We start from the raw sequence: 22,209 nt of genomic DNA, 5'->3' as shown, positions 1-22,209 counted from the left end.
CCAAAATTGAATGCATCAAGTTGTTATTAGAACGCCCAGAATTACTGCTGAAAGTTTGGTAGATCTGACTTTCAGAAAACTATAAAAGAAAAGCCTGTTACTAGCATTATTATTTTGCTGTTTTTACCCAAATGCAAGAGGAAAGGTCTTTGCTATACGTGGAAGCTTTTCATGTTGGCAGAGTGTTCAGAAATCAAGGGAATCAATCTGTCAGCAATACCCTTCCGTTCAGGTAGACCATTACTGTATGACCATGTGTAGGGTGTCGTGCTTTCACAGGGAAAGCTTAGAGCAAATGTTTTAAGAAGTAGATGAGTAGAGTGAATTTCTGTTAGGTGGAATGGAGTATGTTTTTATATGAGATGTGCTGATTCACTTCGACCGATTGTTTCTTTAGTGCAAGTGATGTAGGAGAGTTCAGTAATGGAAATGTGAGAAATCTGACTTATTTTCTTACATGCATTATTTTGTGGGCCTCAATTTCCTTCTAGCTTCAATTAGTCTTAAAGTAAGCATGTGATTATTTAAGTAACTATTCCATTTGTTATCAAGGTCACAAGGTTGTGGCTTTATCTTTGCAGTCTTAACTGCTAGAATGTAAAAAATGTTGGTTTTGGCAAAGCTGATAATAGTATAGCAATAGTAAGCAACAGAAAACTTATCAGTGGTAAAACTTGCCATTTTTTATTGCTGCAGCTTGTATTATTACGGTGAATCCTGTGGTAAAACTTGAACAAATTGTTCAGAGTTTCACTCAACTGATTTTTCTCCTAACCAGATTTAATTCTTAGTCCAAATTTATGAAGTGGGAATTTCTCAAGCATTCAGCTTGCTGGATCACAATTATGCATTTAGTGTAGATTATGAGAAAGTTGTTTTTAACTCTCCTGGTGAAATAAAACCAGTAGACAGAGATGACCATATACTGAACTACAGAAGTTAACACTTCACAATGAGTCAAACTTCAAGCTGGCTTCTGCTTTCAGACTTTGGCAGGAACTTGGAACTTGTTCCTTGCTCTGCCATACAAATTTTTGAAATTATTTTTGTAAGCTGGAGTTTGGGGCCATGTGCTTCAGGAAAGGCAGCACCAGATCCTCTAACAAAACCAAGGAAAACTCCCCAAAGTTTCTCAAAATAAGTAGAAGAAATATTACCTCTTAGGTCTCTGTTGGGAGTAAGTGCATTTTTTCAGCTTCTCTTTAGTGAAAAACCTTTTTCTCTTGAGTACAACATTTCAGAAAGTGATGTGAGGTGATAGATTCATGACAAAGTTATCGAGCCATTCTATAGAGTCTGGTAAAGCTAATCACTTCCTTTTAGCCTCCTGCGTAGACAGTAGCTTTCTTTTGGTCATCCCTCTGGAGTTTGAAAACACCACTAAATCTGTCAACTTGACTGTTGAATTTCCTTAAAAAGAAAACAGTATTTGCCATCACTTAGAACATTGCTTGCACCATTCACTAGGTTTTTCGTTATGACAAGTAAAAGTGATGCATTACTAGTGAACTACTAGTGTGCAGTTCATCATCAGATAGGAGAAACAATTAATGTTCTGGGAATTGGCATGCATTTCACATGTGGAAAGGCAGAGATTTGGCCTGGTTTAATCTCTTAAATAATTGCAGACTGTCTAGGAAGATGGAATGTAATGTTCTGGATATGTTTGATCTTTTTAAAGTTTTGAGTAGACTGCTTTAAAAAAGGATCAGTCTGACTGAATTATGTACTATTTCCAGGAGATGGATAAGTTTTACACCATAGTTTCCTTAGAAAAATACTTGGGCATCAGTCTGATTTACAAGAAGTGGTTTGCAGACTCATCTATTTCTAACTATTGAAAGTGACGGGGTGAGTCTCTCTCAAAACTATGGCTTTGCCCTTTTATTAGGAGTGTTCTTTTATTAGGAACATCAGGTTTAAATTTTTCCATTTAGATACTAAGTCTTAAATAAAGCTCTGACAATTATCTGCTGTTTCCAGTACTTGCATTGGTACAGTATTTATTGCAAAATGGTCACTTCATTATTTTGTCATGAATGGTTAGATACCAGTTTCCAAAATTTACTTAAAAGAGACATTTATGTAAGAACTTTCAGTTTTTCTACTTACGTTGTAATAAGGGTAGGCATTGTACTTACTGTATCTCTGTTCTGCTCTGAAGGAAGAATCCTGGTTTCTTTCCACAATGTTGAGAAGCAGTTAGTTTTGAACCTCTGTGTGCTGTAACTAAATCACACATATAACTTAGATTCTCACAGTGAATAAAGGAGCTATGTCTACCTTGTTTACCTTGTCTGCCAGCTTAATAGTTCTTGAATGGCAAATGTATGCAAAAATGTCAGAGGTTAAACAGCTATTTTTTTTGTATGTTCTTATTACAGTAGGTCATTGAAGGACCTTGAGATGACTGCTCTCCAAAATCAAGACGAAGGATCTGTAGTTATGATAGCATGGAAATTAAATGTAGGCAGAAACAAATGTGGCTTGAGTGGTCACAACAGGAGTGTTCCTAGAATAGTTGTTGATAGCGCAGAATTATGTATTATCTTTTGTCTAAATGGAAAACAGCTAAAATCTTGGGTTTTTTTCCTAAAATAATAGCAGTAGGATGGTCTACTGAAGAACAATATGTCGCATTACACAACACTCTTGTGCAATAAAATCTTTGAAAATACACTAATACCAGTTATTTTGAATTAATGAAAGACCATTATGAAAAATTTAGAGGATTTGGTAAGCTTTGATTGCATCAGTCACATTTCAGTAAGATCATCTTATGGCCTTCCTTCTCTCTGTATCTTTGCAGCTTGGCAGACCATCATCCCCTTGTATCGCATTATGTCCCTGAAGCAGCTATAAAAAACACTTATATGAAAGGTAATATTAGGAAAGCTTCAAGCTGTTTAAAGTGTTGCTTGTTGCATGCAGCTCCAAAGGCATTGAGATTCCTCTTCTCTTTCATGTAGGCAGTGGCAAGTAGAGGTGGTAAATCTGGCTTTTGGGCTTTTTTTTTTTTTCCCTCCCTTCCTCTGAAGATTTATGTAAAGCATACATGGTCTTTTAATGAAGATCATTGGGCATCCCTAAAAGCCTGTTAAGCAAATTAGTAGATCTTGCCCATAGCTTTGCTATTATAAGGAATAGGGAGGAAGAATTGAGCTTGCTTTTGGAGCTGAAGATCTTATCTGTGTGAGCAGAATGCTAAAATGAGTTTGTTAGTGCTGTTTGTCTTCCTTTCTCTTTCCTTCTCCATGCTTATCACACAGATGTTCAATACAGTAGAAGGAAGGGGAAATAAAGATTGCATTTCCCTTGTTTATCATCTCTCACTGAGACTTGAAATACAGAGTTAGCTAAAGAGGGCGTTTTTAGGAGAGGATTTTGCTGAAGTTTAGAAATACGTCAATGATTCATACATGTAAAATAAGCAAACCTTTACATTTCGAAAACCTTTTGGTAGGTTTGGATTTTGGTGCTCGGTATTCTATATGTACAGAATGGGCAATGAGATAGCTAGCACTGGAAAATGGTAGTTGTGAAATGTAATTGTTTAATTCTCTTTACATTTAATTGCATAGGCTGCAGAATATTTTGGGTTGAAAATTTTCGGAAGTAGTGAAAATGATCTGATCTGCAGAAGAATAATATTTTAATGAGTGTTCATAGAATAACATGGGAAAGAGAAATCATCAGCAGCTATTTGGCCTTTATCTGAAGGCTGCTGATAGAGTTAAAGCTTTTCAGGCATTTACCTAAGTTTTTACAACCTTTACAGAGAGCATATATTACAGTCTTCAGAGCAGATACCTTTGTTTAGGCTCAGTATCTTGTAAAGATCCCCATTTCTCAGGATTTTTGCTGGTGGGGCAATAGTTCTTTTCCATGTGACAGTTGTAATTCTCACCACTCTAAAGAACTTGGGATGCAGTGTTAATGTGGAGAAATGGTCCACACTAAAAACTGAATCATTTTTTGTGAGACTGAAATGTCGATCTGTCTTGAGAAAGTTTTCGATATGCAATTCTGCCAGTTTTATTGTCTTGAATGGTTTTAATGTTCAGAGTGAAGTTATCAAGGACTTTTGTTTCTGGTTGGGAAGTTATTTGATACAGAACTATTGGTCTTGAATTTCTTGATTAGATAATTGCTGCTTCTTAACATCTCTCTCTTATTACTGCTGCCTACTGAAGCTGAACCTTACTAAGAACAGTCAGATTTCCAAGAGCTAGGACAAAAATGAAATTCATGTTAGAATGATCTAGAGGGAAGCAAAATTGTGGGCAAGTATTTTTCCTTTTTCCAAATGTTAAACTAGACACATTAATAATATTTCTACAAAAACACTACTGGACTAATTTAAAGCAAAATTCTCATTCTTATATTCCACACAGCTTGAAACATTCCTTTCTTTTTTTCCTGCTGTATTAACTTCTTACATAGAAAGGAAATGAATTTTAGAAAGAATGTTATCCATAAACTATTTGAGACATTCTCTGTTAAGGAAATACCAGCTGTCAAGAAAGATGCAGGCAGTGTTGAGTTATATTAAAAACATTTTAAAAGATCTATTTGTCAATGTAAAGTGGATTAATTAAAACATTTTAACTATTTTTTGCCCTGGAATAAAGGTAGGCAGATTCCAAATAAGTGTCTTCTCTACCGAGCCATTATTAAAGGGCACAAATTTATTTTTTCAGAAGGTGGTTCATTTAGGTAAGTTGTTCTCTAATGTAGCATAAAAAATTTCTCTCACTAAGATGTAACTACAAGGAAAAAAAGATTTGGAATCATTAAGCTTTATCTTTATTAATAATCTTCAAATTCTATAAACTTTCTTTCATTGATTCTTTTTGACATTTTGACAATTTCTATTAAAAAGAAAACAGGCTATATTTTAGGATTATCACTGTATTTTTATTTCAAAATCTGTTCTTTTAAGAGTAATTAATAGCCATAGGAGGCATTGTGTTGTTTCTCTGGAGGAAAACAGTGAAATGCAGACCAAAAAAAGAAAAAAAAAAAAAAAAAAAAAAAAGAATCAGGCTTGTGAAATATTAAATATGGTAACATTTACTCTTTTTAATCCATTCTACTCTGCTGGTTTTAAGGACTCAAACTGAATATGCAGTTCTACTTTAATCATTTGAAGCGTAAAGTTTTGATTTAATTACTATATTGTTCTTTGTCGCATTAATATGTTGATACCAGCAGATTCACCCTTGCAAATGTAGAAGCAGTTATGCCTGTTAACTTTGTAGATAGTGCTCCAATTCTCTCTCTCTCTCTCTCTTTTTCTTTTTTCTTCTATTTTTCTTTATAAATTCAGATACAATCCTATATGAGCAAAAAGATGTGTAGATGTTGTTGTTATGTGGTCTAATTAAATGTTGCGTATTTGACTTGCAGAAAGCATAAGTATCGTAACGGTATGCGGAGGTGATTAATCTTCCTCTAGGATATTTTTCTTTTTCATTACGATAATTTTCTGGAAATTCATGAAAATGAGAATTTTTCTATGTGTTTAAAGTATTAAAACATGCATCTCAAGTTACATGCTTGTTATTAGAAGTGGGCAGCTATGTTCCCCCAAATCCTGTTCACACTGTAACATGGATTAAGATCACGTGTATAATGTCAACAAAATCATAGGTACCAAATTACGTAAAATGTAAGCTGTTTTTTGTCTTTATTGTCACTCATGTCTCCACATATGAATTGGGTTTGTAATTCCATTAACACATTACCTTTTTTTTCTCCTTTAAAAACTTCCTTTATTTGGTATTCATGATGATTTGTATTATGAGAATTCCTTAAGGATCTATGGAAAGATATGGTCTTCCACAGGATGTGCATGTACTTGTGGCACATGCTTGGTACTGCACAGTGAATTGAATAGGGGATTGAAGAAAGAGGATCACCTGAAGGTTTCCATAGTTAAATGATACTCTGAAGAACAGGATTTTGCCTTTTATTTGATAAGCAAAGCACCTAATACTTTTCATTAACAATAGCTGACTATGGTCCTCATATAAAATGCTAAGATTTCAAGTTGGACACGTATGAAGTGACAAATGCAAAGCTTTCACAACTGTGGCTGAAGGTAATAGGAACTGTAAGTTGTAGTGATGAAGTAATGCACAATGACAAGTGTTTGGGAAAATCAGGCTGTAAACATCCCAGATTAGGCGCACACAATTTGTATACTTTGTTTCTTGGATTTTAGAATTATGAAAATAGAAACCCCCGTGAAAATGAATTACTGGCATATGACTCTTTCAAATAGTAGCATAACAAACATAATATGGGAAAAAAGACTCAGGTTTTTTGGCCTAAGATTTTTAACAGTGTGGGCTAATTTTAGTATGATATTATACAGTCTGAAACTAAAGACTGTATGTTAGACTTGCTTTTTCCTTAAAGACTTCTCCACAGAAATACCTTGTTTGTAGTTTGACACTGTGCTTTACTGGGAGCCTATTTTAGTGTGTGAAAAATACTAGGTATCTGAGACCAGTGCTGACTCTCTTGAGAGATAACTAGAATGAGTTCCTGAATATAGTGTCTAGACAACGAGTTTTGTCAGAACCAAAAAAAAAAAAAAATGATATTATTTCAATTTATTTCTACAAAGCATTTAAATGATCCTGTGGTTTCACTGAGTTAGGTAAGTCCTACTTTGTGTGTCTCACTTAACTTGCTTTTGTCTACAGAGAAATAGTTCTGTGTGTATCTGCATATGCATGATTGGGCGTGTGGTTAGTGTTCCAAGGAGATGGAAGGGATATAACCTTCTCTAATCTTCTGATTCACATTTTGAAACTTTGTGTAGTAATTCTTGCGAAAATTGTATTAGTCAGCTGGGGCAACTTCTTTCAATTCTAGTCTGTTGCTTCTGCAGTCAAGATGAAGAATGTTGCTCTGGATGCTTTTTTGCAGAGAAATTAATAACAAACCACCATGCATTGGTTGACTTCTACTGTCTAATTAGTGGTACACAGGTTTGCTGGATCTTTATTGGCCTTCACAGTGAAGTTAAGCCTAAAAACATATGTGGAGTTGTTTGATCTAAATATATCTTAGTCTTTCATGATATTTAGAAAAAGGCAAAGCTTATTTGATGAACTAGCAGATATCTTTACAGCTGGGTAACATGAAGAGGGATGCATTTTGAATGAGGCATGAAGTCCGGAGTTTTCTTTAGTTTTACCCTCATTTACCTTATTTGATAATAAGTTAAAGCTTTTCCTCAGCTGTTGTCTATGAATCACTTTTACAGGTATATCTGATTACTGGCAGGGAATTCAGGAGATTAACTGTAATTTGTAAAAAATAACATGCCTTTATGTACTTTTCAAAAATAAGGACTTTGGAAAAAATGTTGTATTACTACAAAATATATTCCCATTATCTATCTGGCCTAGTAGAAAGTGACTAGAATAAACAAAATATGTAACAGCTTGTTGTAGAATTTCTTTAAAAGGACATCCTACATTCCTATTATCTAATATCTAAGTCCAATAGCTAAGATATTGGAAATTAAAGAGATGGAAAAATGACAAAAAGAAATTATTCCTCAACATTAAGTGCTATGGGGTGATCGATAGTGAGTCTCATTAGCTGTGTTGTTTCGAACTGCAGCTAGCCATTCTGAAATATTTAAAATCCCTAATGTTCCCAAACAACTGCTAGAGAATCCTTTTTTGTTATTCATTCTAAAAGATATTATTATTTATTTTTGTTGTAGTTGGACCTGGGAATTTCAGTCAAGTATCGGGAAGTGATTACGTTTTTTCTCAGTGACTAATGCAGTCAAACCTGATTTGAAACTTTGGAATCTGTTACAGTACAAAAGGCCTGTGATAATGCTGTTAGAGGTTTTAGATAGTTTTAAACAAATTTCTTTCCATATAATACCTAAAAATCCTATCAGTATAAGTCATAAGCTATTCATCCATACCCCTTTATCTGTATTCTTTGCATAGAGAACCTGTAAGATATTTTAAACAGATTTTATTATGCACAAAGATAGTTTTGTGTGTTTTTCTTTAGGGTCTGTTCATTACTTTTTTTGTTAAAGCTTATCTAGTTCCAAAAACCTTTGAAGCTGCCATTTTATCGACAAAATAGCTAGTAATTTTTTTGAAAATGAAGAACATGATTTGTCTGAGTGTCTTTGTGTCTTTGTACTGTATGGCTTGAAGATGAGATGCATCTGTAGCTGTTGCCAAACTGAAGCCTGAAACCATGCCAGGATATTTATGTTGAGTTTACTTGAATGGCTTTATCTACTTGATTTCTTTCTCTGTCATCATTAATCACTTTCTCTTTGCCAGGGTATTAGTTGCAAACAATTTTGACTTCCTAAAAAAAATGTTTGTCAAATAACTTCTCTTTGCTCTATTTTATCCTTTATGCACACTGCAGATATTTGTAAACCTCTGGAAAGTACTGTGAGAATGTAACAGCTTAATATAAATAAGTGGAAAGGTCTGTTCAGTTGTTGCTCATGTTTTTGAACCTATCTAGACAGTTGGTATTGGGTCCTCCTTCTACAAGATGGAGACTACAGGGGAAAACATTGGTAGCTCATTGAACTTCTCTGTTTTGTTTGGAATGTATTAATCATTAGCTAAATTAACCTGAAATATTTTGTTAGGCTATATCATGACATAAAACTGTGGAGACTGCATACACATTCTAAAAAACTCTTAAACTAGAAACAACTGTACTTATTTCTTTCCTTTTTGTTTATTTCTGGCAGTGACTGGTATGAAAATGCTGTTTTTATTTGCTTAGTTTTTGTATTTTCCTTTTTAGTCCTTTATACAGTTATTCTCTCAACCTTGCAACATGGCAGAAGAACTAATATTATAGACTAAATTATCTGCTTCATGAAGCTTAAACTCTTTGAAAAATGAATATTTAAGTAATTTTTATTTTCTTAGTTTTTCAGCTAACAAGGAGGTATTTCTGAAAACTATGGCAAACTTTAGAGTTTCTAAAGTGATGAATTGAATCACTGTTTTGAATAGTAGCATAGCTGTCAACAACAGAAAGCCCTCATGCTGATGTGCTACTTGTGCAAATGTGATGCAAGGTTTATTGGTGGTGATTCTTCTTAAAATAAAAGTTGCCTTATTTATTCCTTTAAAGCTTTCATCAGCTATGGAAGAGTTAACTACTTACCTTAAAATAAATTGCAAAGTGAGGGGGGCTCTTAGGGAACAAAGATCCTTTTCTCTTTCCATTCTTAGGGAGAGTGTGAGTTAAAAACTGAAGTGGTAGTTTTAAACCTGCTGATGTTACAGCAATTTAAATGCAACTTGTAACTGAGCCACCATAGGAAAATTATTTCCTTTCCTGAGGGAGGAAGGAAGGAGAAGCACTTGCTATATACACTGTTTCCCTATAGGCTGTTTCTCCTCTTGTTTGTATGGTGGTTTTGCACTGTAAGAAGGGAAAGCAGCAGTTTCAACACAGGAAAATGTGGTTGTTAAACCTCAAAAAAGAAGTTTCAGGAGCATGCGTAATATCTGAAACTATTTCTCTCATTCTTGCTTTTTGCTTTCATTTTGTCAGTGTCTTTTTTTAAAAAAAAAGGATCAAAAATGACTTTTTCCTAGTTGAAGGAAGTCTGCTGAGCAATTTCATAATTAAATGTTTGTATATTTAAAGTGCCTGTGCATTTTTAGAACATCATAATGCCTCTAAATTCAGTGACTTCAAAATGTGCCTGTACATTTTAACTGGCCTTCTTGACGCAATTGTCAAATGAAACATTTTCATTGGCACAAAAATATTTGCCCCACCTTTTTTCAGTTGCTAATGATGGGGACAGTAACATTAAAAGCTGTTTAAAATATATATAGTGAGTTCTAAGGTCATTCCCTACCTGCTATTTATTTTGATTTGTTCAAATGCAAAAAAAAAAAAAAAAAAAAAAATCACATTGGTAAAGTTCTAACGCTGAAGTAGTCATTTACTGCAATTCTGTAAGTAGACATACTGCCTTGGTAAGCAAAAGAAAAGCTGATATGTTAGGTAAGTATTCTGCATGGTGCAAACTTAGACAATTTACATGTCAGGAAGTTTGGTTGGCTTCTTTGGGCAAAACTTGGGACTTCTTGAGTAATGAACAGTGACTAAGCAGTAAAGGTCACTTCCTAATTTTAAAGTAACTTAGAGTACATTACACTGAATTACAAAGAGTGTAAATACAGAAAATCTTTGATTAACTTCTCCTTTTCAAAGTGTCTTGACCTTTATTGAGCTCCCCCAGCTGACATTTTAGAAGACTTTTAGTATTACTTCTTTTCGTTATAAAAGGCTTTATTTGTGTATTTGCTTACATGTATTTCATTGTCATCTTTCTGCCATTTGGTTTTCTTTAGGTACAACAGCATCTGCATTCTTTGTCTGCTTGGTTACTGTATTGGAGTAGTGATGCAAGCCTTTTTTGTGTAACATTCTAGAAATGCAATTCATTGAGACATACTGTCTTGGTAAGCAAAAGAAAAATAATCAAATGAGTGAAAAAGAACAAAGTAGCAACCAAGTTAATAACCTTTAAAAATATTTGAAAAGTAAGTATAATTCATATTAGCAGTAAATCACATAGGATACATATCTTTCTATTTTCACTTCTGAAATTATTAGCTCTTTTTCTATTTGAGAGTAAAGATATATTTAGTCCGATTTAATGCCAGTGAATCATAGTATATGCATTATTATTGTATAAAAATAGTGATTGATGGTTGTGCTTCTTACACTTTTCATATCTATGAGAGGGGAAAAAAACTCATTGTACTGGAAGTTGCTCAGATATTTCATAGTCTGGGATGGTGATGAAGGAGGAGGGTAAATGATGCTTTAAATAACTCAGGTGAAAGGAATACACGTTGTTTTCTGTTACAGCAGACCTTTCCAGTTGGCTTCCTTTCTTTCCCTTTCCTAACACATCCTGTGGTGTTAGCAGTATAGACTGCATAAGATTACAAATAATATTTTGAGGAGTCATTACAGAGTTGATCTTTTTGGATGATTATTCAGGCAGGCTCTATGATTTAAGATGGTAGCTTCCAGGTGTTCTTTAAAGGTCATGCCAGCAGTGCCTGTTAATATGATATGTCCTTCCTTTCCCCAGTTCCTATCCTGCTGCTGTTGCAGCAGGATGGGAACTTCTTCCAAAAGGCTAATTAAATCTTAGTAGCTGGCACCTTGGACTGCTGGATAGCTCAACAAGAACTTTCTGGGTTGGACAGGCAGCTTCTCAAGAGCCTCCATTGTATGTTCAGTAATAACGATCTGAGCCAGTCCCAGAAGTAAGATCTGATTTCTCATTGCTACTTTCTTCCTCTCTTTTATTCCCTGCAGCCTTTAAATTGTATTACATAATCTGAGGTACTATTCTCTGCTAATAAACACTTTCTAGAAAGATACTTCAGAAAATGGAAACTCTTCCTTAGAAGAAGATATGGACGCTTTAGATTTTTTATTTTATTTTTTTATTTTTTGAAAGATTCTAGGAAGGGGTGGACAATCATGGTTAGAATCACTGGTCATTTGCTATTAAGAAAGCTATAGGCTTTTAACTGTCTGCACATCATTTCTGACTGACTATATGCTACTGAGAATTGAATGAAACTGAGAGTCTGAGATTTGTATCTTCGTTACTTCAGTGGGCAAGTTGTCTGGCTACTCTCCTTTTCCTTTATGGATTTGGATACTTGACAACAATGAGAAAGACCTTAAAAGATGCTGATAGAACAAAGGGATTGTATAGTTTATATAAAGAATGAAATCAACCTTATAACAAATGAGGAGTTTTAAGAAGGATATAAGCTCCTGTATTTTATGGCTTAAGATAAATGTTGACTAACAGAGGAAGAATAAACTTGCCATGCTGCCTACTGCAGACTCTCTGACACCTTGTTATGAAGTATATGGTTCAAGCTGTTGTCAGATGAGATAACTGAGTGGACTACTACTGGTTCAGTTTTGGCAATTCCTGTGTTCCTTCCATAGATCATTTCTTTCTTCAACACCATATAAGACAACGAGGTCTCTTAGGTCAAGACACCATAAATACTCACTCTCCATAAAGAGTTATTCTGTTAAACATACGTCAGATCTGAGTTTGCAGAATCTGTCCTTTCTTTCATCAACCTGGGCAGTTTTCCAGTTTTCTGAGGGCAAGCAGCCCAGCAAATACTCCTTCAGACAATTCCTCATCTTTCTACTTTTTCCAGAATGGAAATATTAGCAGGTGGGGGGAGAAGGAGTAAAATAAGAAAGGAAAAGTGCATGTTGCTGCTACTTGCTAGTTTTTGTGTAAATGTTCCTCTTCTCCCCTGTCCCAGAATAACAACAAAGCTTCAAGAATCCACAAATTAAAAGTAGACTCTTTTTCAGCCTTTGAATGATCTAATGCTGATTAGATGCCGTAACAAAAATACAAGGAAACAAGAAGTATTAAGGTTATACTCTTAATCTGACTCCTAAGGTTTTATTCCTCCTCTGGTAAGGTTTGAGGAAATTCTTGGGCATATGCTTGGTCCTTGATGATGATCAGCTATTATACTTGTTTCTAGGATGTCGATTTGATAGGTGCTGGTTGCTCTTGACTGTGAGGGATTTTAGCTGGGACACGAGTGGTTGAATCCTGTAGCTTAGGACAGACTGGAGAGAGATGCTGTGATGAGGAACTGGAAGACCCAGGGATATGGGCTCCAGAGAGTGGGATACCAGACTGCAGGTTCTGTGACCCAAGCCTACATGTTCTTCCTCAAACTTAAGTGACATGATCAGAAGTGTAGAAACTAGGGTTAGGGGGTATGGCAGCTAAGAGTATCCGAGAGTCAGGGTTGTGCAGACCGAAAGTGAGAGTTGGAACCAAAGCTATGCAGGCAGAAGGAATTAATATGACTAAAGGGCCAAAGACCAGGGATGAGAAGCAGGATCAGAAACTAGGACTGAATTGACAGCAAGAGGGACAGGAAACAGGCTTTGAGAGCAGTAACTTGGATGTTATCTGCAGCTACAGAATAGCTCTTGGGGTTTCTTCTGTACCAGATGTTTGTGGCAAACAGTTAATGGAGTTCACAGGTTGGTCCCTTGACTCTTGGAAGACTGCTGGCTGACTGCAGCTTGATTGTCTGACTTGAATTGCATGTGTTGCTGTTTTCTACATGTCATCTTTGTTTCAGTTGAAACAGTATTAGGGGAACAATGAATTTGCTGTTGTGAGAGTTTAAAGAATAATTTTTTTTCAAAGGTGTTTTAAATCAACAAGTCATTGAACTTAATCATCTTCATATGTGTGAAGGAATTGTTTTTTCCTATCATCAGTGGATTTACTAGAGGAAATTCTGCTGTCTTGCTTTGTGCATTCAGCCTATGAGACTGTCTCCTTTTGGTCTATTAGATCTACATAATTGGTCAGTATGATGCAATAACCATGTATGAAATGTGCCATAACATGTTTGAAGAATCAGTAGTGGATTCTCTGAAATCATTTATACCAGCGTGAGTCGTGGTGGCACTTGGGAGCTTTATATGATGTTTTTGAGCATTTGAGTTTTTGTGACCATTCCCAAAGGGGAAGTATCTATAAAGTACTTATGACTCAATGACTGTCTTGTTGAAACTCTACTGAAGTTATTCTAGAATCTTAGGACTATTGTTTGTGTAAGAAGAGAGCTTTATGGAGCCTGTGCTGTTGTTTCTGTTTTGATAGATTGCTAATATACTTCAGGTTTCTGATTTTGGAGAGTGAAAAAGCTAGAAAATGGATGAATCAGTCTGAGTAAGGTTTCACTGTAAGACTCCTGAAACACATGCTCATTCTAGAGACAGACATGGTGTCATTTCAGTGATGAGTTTGTGAGCCTCCTGGAAACAACTGTTTTGCATAAGGACTCAATTTTTCTTTTTCTGAAACGAATTACTCTGCAAACTGTCTGTGGTTAATTTTCCTGAGAAAGGGAGCCCTATTCAGGTTATAGAGTGAATCTAGCTAAACACCATTTAGAGGCTACAGAGGTTGGAAACATGTGAGCAGGTAGTATCAAGCAGACATAAAGTGCCTTAGTGTTCTGATAAGTTGGAAAGATAAATGTCTTTTGGAGCTTCCAGTTGGTGTTCCTATCTGTTCTCCAAACTGTTGTGTTCTCCATAAAAAGATATGTTGACCTGAAGCAGCAAGGCAGCTTGCTTTTTTTCCTTAATTTATTTTTTTAATTGAAAGGTAACCTAAGATATTTGCAGAGGATAGACAATTGGATATTGGATAGTTTTCATAAATAAAGAATAAATAATAATAATAAGTAGAAGACTGGCTCAGAGTGTAAGGAAGGAAAAAAAAAAAGACATCAGAGCCAAATGACCTTATTGGGACTTTGACATATTTGCTTTCCAGTTGATTGAGACCATATCCGTAACACAAGAAGTACTTGCTTGGGAGTTTTTCACATGACCATTTGAGGTATGATAAGAAAGAAACTCATTAGTTTCCTGAGAGCTGGAAGTATAATAGCTATTTAGTGTGTCTTTTTTTTTTGGAAAACTGACTCATGGTTTTTTTTTAATGCTTGTAGTTGCCAATTCTTGATGTAATGCCTCTTTTTATAATTTATTTATTTATTTATTCCATGAATAAAATGTAGCAACAGACAAATCTTCAGGATGTCAGAGCATACTGTGGTCTATTCCCTGTTTCATGGTCTCTGTAGTAGCAGGATAAATAAAAGTACTTTGAAGCGTGTCTTCTTCCATCTAGCCTTTGGGAAGGGGAAAAAAAAGGTGGGAGATTGAACATGGAAAATTTTATGAAATTGCTCATGGGTTTTCTTTTCATGTGAAATTCCCCTGAAAATTTCCCCGTGACTCATTTCCTTCTTGATTCCTTTTCAACTCCATGCTTCGGGCTGTTTTTAGATGAATAGGTAGCTTTTTCCTGCCCAGAGTGACTTGGATTTTGCAAAAGTGAATCTTTAGTTTTGAAGTTGTTCTGCTTTCTCTGAGTGGTTAGACGTTGCTGTCTATTCTCCATAGGTACAGATGCCCTCTTTTCTCTGACTTTTGTTTTTTGCCTATGGGCAAAGATTGGAAATAAGAGTCTGCTTGCAGTGAAAATTGATATTCCACAGAAGGGTATTGTTTTAGGGAGGAGGCCTTGTGGAGTGGAATGTTTTATTTTAGCTGATTTCTGTTGGTGTTTGGAAAGGTCTTGTATTGACAGAAGGTCAGTGAGGGAATTTGTTATGGTTTCCTAGCTTCTGACTTACTTTTCAGTTCATTAGGATTATATTCTTTCAGTTGGCATGTAGAGTTCTCTAGAATACATTTCATGAAATGTCACCTGGCATCTTTTACAATGGTGTGAACAACTGTTTTCTGGATTGACAATTACATAACTAATCCCTTTTTAACATAGGGAAATATTCTGTAGTCTGAAAGATAAGAAAGGCTGATAGGATACCACAGTCTTTTACCACACCTACAGTCATTTCTGCTCCAAAACAAATTCTGTGGGATCATAAATACTTTGTTTATTCTGACCAAACTCTTAGACATACGTAAAGCTCTACAGTATAACTCTTCTCACATTGAAAAAAATGTCACTTTTAAGAAGAAACATACCTATCTGTCTTGCTCATAATAAGCAACGTAGTCCTCTTAGTGTAGAAAATAAAAGACATTTCAAAGATCTTCAATAGAAAAAGAAGTACACTCGTAGAGAAATTACACTGACTTCCTGCCTAGGCAATCTCCTTATCACTAGTGCCACCACTATGCTGCTTCTAGTTGGATATATTACTAGATCTGAAACAAGTCTAGGATATTTGAAAAGTAAATTATCTTAAGAGCAAACAGTACTGAAACCTAAAATAAGAGTACTATGAAAGCTAGAGAATTCTTCACTGTGTGGACTTACAGCTACTATCATTTACAACTACTGAGAGGAAGTGGCAATTTCCTAGACTCTGGCAATGCTGGCTAACTTCTCCTTCTTAAAATGAAGGGAGTTCTCCATCCAGTATTTGGTAGCTGCATTGCAGCTGGCTTTCTATTTAAGCATATTTATACGTTGCAACATGTAAAGGGTAAATGCTCTGCTTGGTTTGAAGTTTGGATGTTCTGAATATATGTTGTTTGGCTGTTTGTTCAGTCAGATAGGAGACTTGACCAAAATCTTGCTGCTCTGTTTGATTTTTGTGATCCTATTTTCGTGTTCATGTCTCTGAATGTACGAATAGCTGTAACTATTTGCTGAAATGTGTTCTTTTAAATTAGATGTATGCTTGGAAAGTCCCTAGACAAACTAGACAGACAAACTAAATTTCCCAGCTTGGTCACTGTTTATTCATTTGAATTACAAATAATTTGACTGGAGACAAGCGCTGTTGTTTCTGAACTAGGGAAAAAATGAACTTATGAGTATAGTTATCATGAAAAAAGGAAGATAATTTTTGGAACAAAGTCTTATTAGACACTTAAAATGTTACCACTTTAATGACTGAATTTACTAAAAATACCATTCTTAAGGACATGGGGCTATTTGCTAACATATTATATAGATAAAGATGCAGAGATTATAGGGCAGTGTGTGGGGTGCCCAGGGCATTAGCAATGGATGACATCTGTAGGAGTGTTAAGAGTAATTAATTCATTATTACCCAGGATAAAGTGAGCAAAGAACACTTCCTTTTGATACTTGTTTTATAATCTTCAGGTGACTTTCTTAAACTTATTGCTGCTTTTGAAAATAGAATTAGCTAAAGGGAATTTCTGATAGCCAAGGTAGTGCTTGCCCTGTGTACGTCTGGCTGACAGTTCTAGAGTACTAAGGGTCATATTTGAATGCATATGATTATATGAAAAATAAGTCATATTCTCTTTTCCCCTCCCCTCATTTTCTAGAACCGTGAGTTTGGTTGCTCAAATGCAGTAGTGTCTGTAATGTGTTTGACTTAGCTGTTCATGATACAATATTGTATTTGGTTTATCTAAATGAAAACTGGAGTGTCTCAGTGTAAAATTATGAGAACAAAATTGTTGAGTAAAAATATGGTGGAAATTGTTGAGTAAAAACAATGGAAAAAGACCTGTGTCTAGAATCTAGAGGAGATTCCAAATAACGGTTTTTAATAAAGAGAATGATTTATTCTTGAAACTAGTTACAGGGAGGTATTAAATAGGCAGATTTTGGAATTTTCAAACAGATCTGGGCAAGATTCTGAAAGATTTTTCACAGAGTTTTCTCCAAATCTGCTGCCAAGTGTGCTGGTAAGAGTTGAAAAAAAAATTCTTTTGTACTTGCAAGTATGAATAAGTAAGTCTACATGAATAAACTGGAAGAAAACTGACAAGGGAATTATTTTGCAAAAGCATTTCATTTTGCAAAGTTTTTTAGTTGCTGAAATTTCTGTTAGGACTCCTAAACACGTTTAATCATTTCTTGCATGTAAACAAAAACTTGTCAGTTTTCATTGTCACTTCTTATAAATCCTTTTCATCTATAAATGTCAGTGATTCTGATAACTTGTATTTTGAGTTGATTTCAACAGCTTGAAAGGACTAAACATTATTTTCTGAAACTATTCAAAACTCTAAGCTGCGTGGGTGTACAGCAATAGTTGCATATTCTGGTAGGAAGATCTTTATTCAATAACAGGAAACTCTTCTAGGGCATCCCTTCCTCAGTACCCCATTCCTTCCTTCCCTTTGCTCAGAGGGGAAGCTAGTAAAATGTTGCCTGCATAGTAAATGCTCTAATGTCATAAAAATGAGGAAAGTAGGGAATCTCTGATGTTAAATGTCTGTTTAACTTTTCTTATTGTGATTGCTCAGAAAGTCTACAGTATTAATCCCCTGTAGATCAGGCCTCCATGAAGATCAACTGCATATGTTTTCTACTTCACAGGAAGAGAAAATGGAAATATTTTTTAGGCCTATCAATTGGAGAGAGTTAGAACAGAGAATGAGGGAAAATAAATCCAATGACCCAGCTTAGATACTTACCTTTAATGCCCCAAATCGGCAAATTTGAAACTATGTAAGGTGGTTTTGATTCAGGATTTTGAAAAGCATGTACTACTTTGATAATATAAAGCAGAAGACAATTTTTTTAACTGAGTAATGATCTTGTAATATACATACAAAAGAGGTAAAGCTGACTTAGAAGATAATTTTTAAAATTGTTTCACTACTTTTGATTTGTATATATGTTTAAGCTAAAACATTTCAAGAAGAAATGTGCTCCTTTAAGTATGTCTTGATCTGGAAGCTGCCTGTGGTTTAATGTTTCATCACAATAAAGGCAGCTTATAGGTACTGCCAAGAATCCATTACTTTTTCCTCTTGAGCTCAAACTGCTCCAGTGAGATACCTTTAAGGTGAGAAAATGCGTATTTAACAAACTTTGTCTTCTCTGCCTTTTCAGTGAGAAAGCTTTTTATATGAACTTCTTGCTCTCTTCTGAGCACAATTACTGATATTTCTGTGGAAAATAAAAAAAGAAATAAAAACAAACTTCAGACTCAGATGTGATTTTTAAGAAGGAGAGGCTTAAAAATGATTTAAAGATGAAAGACTATTTGATAGTAAATATAGCAGTATGTATGCAAAACTTGTGTTTTGCATTCTGCAAGAAATTCAAGGGGAAGGTTCGTCTGATGTTGGCAGAAACTTATTTAGAAAACAGTTTGCTCTTTAATGAAACCTTGCTCCTTTGAGCTGTTGTCCTTATCAGCTAATGGTATTCTCTTCAAAGTGCCAAACACACCTTTACCCCCACATCCTTTGCCTAGTGGGAATATCGAGCAGTAGCGCATGTTGGGACTAGTTCAGAGCTATGCATGTGCTCTTTGACCAGGCAGCTGCTTCCAAACAGAATTGATATGGCTAAGATACTTAGGTGTACTCTTTGCAAAGAGTGTTAATTTGCTATATGAGAGAACTGGTGAGGATGGGGGAGGGTCTGAAGATAACTTGTTTTTTAGTTTGTTACTAGCATACCTTCTAGAACAGAAAGTAACAAAAACATTGCTTATTTTTAGTTCTTGTTCATCTTTCTCCTCTCCATATTCATATTTCCTCAAGTATTTTTTCAAGTTTTCTCCTTATAGCACTTAAAAAACCAAAAACAAATAAAAACTTTTTACAATGAGTTTTACCCCTCCTTCAGTGTGTTAGCCAAGGGTTCTTGGTAAGGATAGGTCATGGAAGACCTTTGCTCATGTATGCCTGAGTCACTAAAATAATCTTCTGTATTGTAATTGTCTTCAAACTACCTTTGTTAGAAGGCATGTTTTCCTGCCTTCCTAGCTGTAATCCACTGCTTTCCTATTACTCTAACTTTTCACTTTGTCACAGCATGTTCCTTTATTCCCACTGTTGTGTTTTATTGTTTCTTTCTGTCGTCTTTCTCTGTCTGTTAGTCTGTGACAGTGGTAGGAACACGTGAAAATTGTTGCCTCATTCATTGCTCAGAATAGACCTGCTGAGGGGAGAAGTCAGAACTCTGAAGGGCAAAATCTTGCTTTGCTTGTTGCTGAATAGGAAAAGTGAAGAAAAGAGTGGTCTGGATGAAGAAGAGATGGGCTATCATTTTAGTGCCATTGTGGAGAATTAGGTTCACGACCTTGCTCAGTATGAGGTAAGTTTTGCAGGCGTAGATGTTTCCTCAGTTAGCTTCCCAGGTGCAGCCACTCAGACATTCATATACGCTTCATTCTGCCTATGAGCTTGAGAAACAGCACTCTGCATGTCTTTTTGGTTTTATGTCTGTGGGAGAGAGAGCAAGTGACCCCAAATACCACTTAATTGCTTCATAACATTTTAGCAGAAAGTTGGAACAACTGTACTGACCCATGTTTGAAAGTCTTATAACTATAGTTTCTCTTAATAGTTTTCACCCGTGTTAATATTTGCTTATGTTGGCATAAAGAAATATCTTTAATAGAATCCAAGTGATTCTATATATTATCAGATCTTTGATTCTTATGTTGCATTATTTGTCATCACTACTCTTATTCCTGGCCATCAAGGTGTTTAACTGATGGAGTGTACTGACAGCAAAGAAATTTTCAGTGCTGATCTCATTGTAGGTTAGCTTAGCTATCTGTTCCATATTTATATGAAAAATATCATTTAGCTCTGGAACATAAGAATATTTCATGCTTGATTCTGTTTTCTTATTTATTTATTTATTTTTTTTAATGCTGAGGCTCTTGGCTTCCACTCTGTAGCTGTACTTGTGACTTTTTTTTCTTACCCTCAACAGGTCTTCCAGTAGAACCAGAGGAGGACTAATTTCTGCATCATCTCTCTTGAGGTCGTATTGTTTGAATGGAAATTGTCTTGCTATGTAAAGATACACTGTCATTTGGGAATATTGAGAGTTTTAGCAGCATATATACCTTCATAGCACTATAGGGAGAAGCATCAAAGCAGTGAGGGAGAAGGGGAAATGGAACATCATGAATGTCTGTTTTTGACAAGTGCATAATTCATAGTTTCCTCAATAAAAATATCTTCTCCTCTGTACCCATTGTAATGAACTCTTCACAGACATTTCAAAACCTATTAAAGAAAATCATGATTGTATTTGGAAATTCCTCTGCAAACTCAACAAGATAAGATGTACAGGCTTTTTCTTGTCTATCCTTAACCAGCTGCTCAGGTTTCTTCAGTTATTAATGAGCTTGTTATTCAGCTTGCATATAAACTCTTCTAGCTTCTCTTTCTAGCTTCTCTTTCTGTGATATTAGTATGCTAATCAAAAGTAGTAGATCCTTTCCAGGAATTCTGTGTTTTTTGTATAACCTTTTCTCTGAAAGGTCAAGGCAGTTAGTGAAGAGGAGAAACATGCTGGGGTATGTTCCCACTTGGAAATTGCTGAGAGATGCTAGATCTTGGAAGTGAAACTCCTGTAGAAAAAGTAAGCTGTCATAATGTAGTTTTAGGTCATTAGCTCTGAATCTTTCTGGCTGAAAAGAAAACTAGATACAGCTGATACTAAACATATTCTGTGACTACAGAAACTGCTATGAAAAGAGCTTTCTGATTTAGATATTTCTGATAGCATGATCTTCAATGCCTGATCTTGACAAATATCTTCCTCTTTGGATTATGATCCATCTAGTGCAAAGATTAAGTCATTACATTTCTTCTCAGTTTCTTCTATTATAAGAGGGAGAGGGAATACCAATAAATAACTTTCTCTAGCCTCAGTCTACCTTGTCACATCTTGTTCATCTTCCACGTGACTATCTTGGTGTAGGTCTGGGTGGTCTGGGTGTTCTGTACCTTCTGGACCCCCACGCCTAAAATATGATTGGCATAGTTTCCTCAACTCTCCAGCCAGTTCTTTGCTTCATGGATTATTGCCTTTTAAAAACTATCTTTTTGACTCTTTTCCTTACCACTTTGTAGCTTTCAAGGTACTTAGACTTATGTCTGCCTTTTATTTGTGACCTCCCAACCTCAACTGGATAAGTACTACTGAGTGGTAGACTGGTAAGTGTCAGTTGTTCTCTAGGAATGTCATAAGCATGTATTGGCACCTCTTTATCTGTGGCTCTTGTACGACTTTCCTCCTTTCCCCTCCTTTTTTCCTAATGGTTCTTCTTAAGCTAGAACGATGCTTACACGTGTAAAATCTAGTGGTCCCTGAATAGCTGTAGTGGATTATTTTCCTGGCTTACTGTTCTATCATAGTAGTCTTCTTTCATAAATACTTTATTCTTGGATTGCTTGGTGTATATATCTGCCACAGTGTGTCTGTCTAATGACTTGTGACTTCTGAATGTTTTTGCAGCTGATTTGAAACTCATTTTCATGGTTACATTGTCTGGGTTTTTTTGATGGGAAATATAACACCTATTAAAACATTTTTAATTCTCTTTTTTATGAGCTCCTTTTGGTTCTAGCAAAATTGATTAGAAACTGAGCTTCTATTTCAAATGAGCTATTATTTTACATAATGTAAAGCTAAAAGTCTTAGTCTTAGGTGTTACTTTTTTCCATTTTGTATTTTGGAGGCCTTGTAAAGTATTGTGTAAGAACTGGCAGATAACTTCCCCAGTTTTTTCAGCAATGAATTACTTTCTTTAGCTTTTTAGGCTGGTAATTTGTTATAGGATAAAATGACCTTGCTAAATGTACATGCAGAATATATCCTTAATTCATTCAACAGCACTACTA

The 22,209-nt window shown here is 35.3% G+C and overlaps 1 protein-coding gene across 4 annotated transcripts in view; it reads left to right on the top strand.

The window, feature by feature from the left end:
* LCLAT1 (lysocardiolipin acyltransferase 1) overlaps nt 1–22,209 on the top strand; it is a 171,050-nt gene that overhangs the window by 59,855 nt on the left and 88,986 nt on the right. Inside the window, exon 1 of one of the 4 annotated variants that reach the window (XM_062571742.1) lies at nt 2,810–2,880. The exons of the other annotated variants lie outside the window; for them this stretch is intronic. The gene's annotated coding sequence lies outside the window, so the exon portion shown is untranslated. Of the gene's footprint in view, nt 1–2,809; nt 2,881–22,209 lie in introns of those variants that run through there. 4 annotated transcript variants of the gene reach the window in all.

This window comes from Rhea pennata, chromosome 3 (genome assembly GCF_028389875.1).
Source record: "Rhea pennata isolate bPtePen1 chromosome 3, bPtePen1.pri, whole genome shotgun sequence".
Lineage (NCBI taxonomy): Eukaryota > Metazoa > Chordata > Aves > Rheiformes > Rheidae > Rhea > Rhea pennata.
Note: the sequence above shows the minus strand (reverse complement) of the source record. Positions and strands in the feature narration are given on the sequence as shown.